Genomic DNA, 3,309 nt, shown 5'->3' with positions numbered 1-3,309 from the left:
AGATACTCATCTGTGAGCTGCGGCACGAGAACCCGAAATCCGGGTGACGCCATAGGAGATGATGATACAGAGATGACAAAAGCAGCACTCGATCAAAATCTTATCCCCAAAACAATGCCCAACGCGTTTCCCCCCCCATTGTTGCAAGGGGGTTCATCAGGGGTCAGCAGCACGAGTAATCCAAGCTGTGGAAAGACTCACCCAAAGCCCATTTAAAAACCGGGCTTACCGGAAATGAAAGCAGCGTGTCAGACGCGCCAGCTAGCCGTAGTCACATAGTGATGACGTAACAGTCGCTCGAGACTTGGAACGCAACAATGCGCTCCATACCCGAAAGATGAATCGCGCATGCGTCAAGGCGCGGTAACATAGTGGTGACGTAACAGTCGCGACTTGGAACGCAACCATGCGCTCCATACCCGAAAGATGAATCGCGCATGCGTCAAGGCGCGGTAACATAGTGGTGACGTAACAGTCGCGACTTGGAACGCAACCATGCGCTCCATACCCGAAAGGTGAATCGCGCATGCGTCAAAGCGCGGTAACATAGAGATGACGTAACAGTCGCTCGAGACTTGGAACGCAACAATGCGCTCCATACCCGAAAGGTGAATAGCGCATGCGTCAAGGCACGGTAACATAGAGATGACGTAGCGGTCGCTAGAACAATGGAGCGCACTAATGCGTTCCACACCAGAAAGTTAAGACGCACATGCGCCAAAATGGAAATCATGTGACACGCGCTAGCAGACTAAGGTCTCATCCCAATAGCATAATGGTGGTTAGGAAGAAAAAGGGAAGACACACGGACATAATAACAACAAAATGCCAAGGCATGGGTCCCTCGGTCATGACATAATAGTCACCTTGGAAAGTGGAGCGCTAATGTGCTACAAAATCCTCAACATGGAATAGACCGATAACATACATAATAAATAGAGACCCAATTCACATGTAATTTTATAGCTAGAATGATGTTAAATTAAGGCTAAAGGAGAGCAAGGTACAGACGTAAATGATAAATGAACACAAAAAAGTACCATCACAGCAAAAAACACAAAAAGATGACACGAGACAAAACATAAAAAAATGAAAAGAGAAAAAGATATATACTAAGATATAACACATCATAAATAGTGATGAATAATACATTAATGTATAAATATACATGGCATACATAGAAGTTTTCATAATAACCAGAACAAAAACAAGAAAAAGGTGACTAAATAAAACTAGTAAAGGTCAATTGTTCGTTGAGACCAAGGGGGCTCATGGATCTCAATAAATAGATCCACCTTGTCTCACGTTGTAGAATCCTCTTGTCCCAATCGCCCAGCCTCACTGAGGGGGGGATCACCTCAATAGCCCTAAACAGAAGACAATTAGGGTCACCACCATGGTCATGATTAATATGTCTCGCAATAGGTGTGTCCCTGCCGTGTCTGATGTCGCCAAGGTGTTCACCAATGCGAACCCGCAGTTCTCGTTTGGTCTTGCCCACATAGTCTTTAGGACATGAGCATGTGCAGAGATAAACAACCCCCACAGTCCTGCAATTAGCAAACTGTCTCATGGTGAACATCCTCTTAGTAACAGAACTACTAAAAGTGTTTGAAACCGCCACATATTTACAGAATGAGCAATGTCCGCATCTAAATGTGCCCAGAGACCTATTATCCAGCCAAGTCCCCTGTTTCCTAGGGGGAACAAAGTGACTCCGAACTAAATTGTCTCTGATAGATTTACCTCTCCTATATGTGATTGACGGATGTGGAGAAATAAAATCACCAACATCTGGGTCGGACCTCAAAATCTGCCAGTGTCTTTTGAAGATTTCAAACACTCGCTTAGACTGGTCATCAAATGTACCAATGACACGAGTAATAGATGTGGTGTCAGTTTCGGTTACAGATGTCAATAATGATGACCTATTGGAATTCGTAGCAACGTGTAACGCTGTATCTATTACGTCTGTGGGGTAACCCCTATCTCTAAAGCGATCTCTCAATTCAACTGACTTATTCCTGAAATCGCCAAGAGACGAGCAGTTCCTCCGCAAGCGGAGGAACTGTCCCTTAGGGATCCCACGTTTTAACGGAAAGGGGTGGTGGCTCTCCCATCTCAACAGACTGTTGGTGGCTGTTGGTTTACGGTAGATGGTTGTACCAAGGGAGCCATCCTTGAGTCTTTTGATAAAAACATCAAGAAAGGTGATACTATCACCCCCACACTCATAGGTGAAAAGAAGGCCCTCCACAGTGGTGTTTAGATACCGTAGAAAATCAGAGAAGGAGGCCGCATCACCCTTCCACAGGACGAGGATGTCATCAATATATCGGCCCCAGAAAATAATCCTGGGGCCCCACTCCACATCCTCATCCCTAAAGACAAAAGTGTCCTCCCACCAGCCCAGGAGCAAATTAGCATATGTGGGGGCACAAGGGCTCCCCATTGCTGTGCCCCTGAGCTGGTGGTACCACTTCCCGTTAAAGAGGAAGTAATTCCGTTGTAGTACAAATTCAAGGAGTTCAAGCAAAAAAGCATTATGTGGTACCAAATGGACACCTCTACTGCTCAGGAAGTATTTGATGGCTCTTAAACCATCCTGATGGCGGATACTACTATACAATGCCTCCACATCTATGGAGGCAATGATAGTCCTGGAGTCAATAACCACCCCTTCAAGTTTCATCAGGAGATCACTCGTGTCCCTGATGTACGAGGGTAATGCTGTAACAAAGGATCTCAGTAGTTTATCCAAATAGATGCTTGTGTTCTGTGAAAGAGCATCCACCCCCGATACAATAGGGCGTCCTTTTAAGGGACTGATGCCCTTATGTACTTTCGGCAAGGCATAGAATGTAGCTACTGACGGGAACCTTGGTAGAAGAAAATTGAACTCATTCTTGGAGATGAGTTTAGATTCAAAGGCACGTGTGAGTATCCCATTTAACTCACTGGTATACCCCACAGTAGGGTCTCCCCTTAAGATTTCATATGACGATCTGTCTGACAAAATAAAGGTACACATATCCACATATTGTGACTGATCCAGAATCACGATGTTCCCACCTTTATCCGAAGGCTTAATAATAATTGAGGTGTTATTTTTAAGATCATTTAATGCTTTCCTCTCAGCTAATGTTAAATTCGGATGGGTGGCATCCAGACTCGGAACAATTTTGTTAATCTCATCAGTGACTAATTTTTGAAATATCTCAATAGAGCCAAAGTCACTGGATGGTGGCATTCGTTTACTAGTTGGTCTCAAGTCCGAGAATGGGCCCTCTCCAGGAGTCCTATACTCCT

The sequence above is a fragment of the Ranitomeya imitator genome, chromosome 4 (genome assembly GCF_032444005.1).
Source record: "Ranitomeya imitator isolate aRanImi1 chromosome 4, aRanImi1.pri, whole genome shotgun sequence".
Classification (NCBI taxonomy): Eukaryota; Metazoa; Chordata; class Amphibia; order Anura; family Dendrobatidae; genus Ranitomeya; species Ranitomeya imitator.
Note: the sequence above shows the minus strand (reverse complement) of the source record.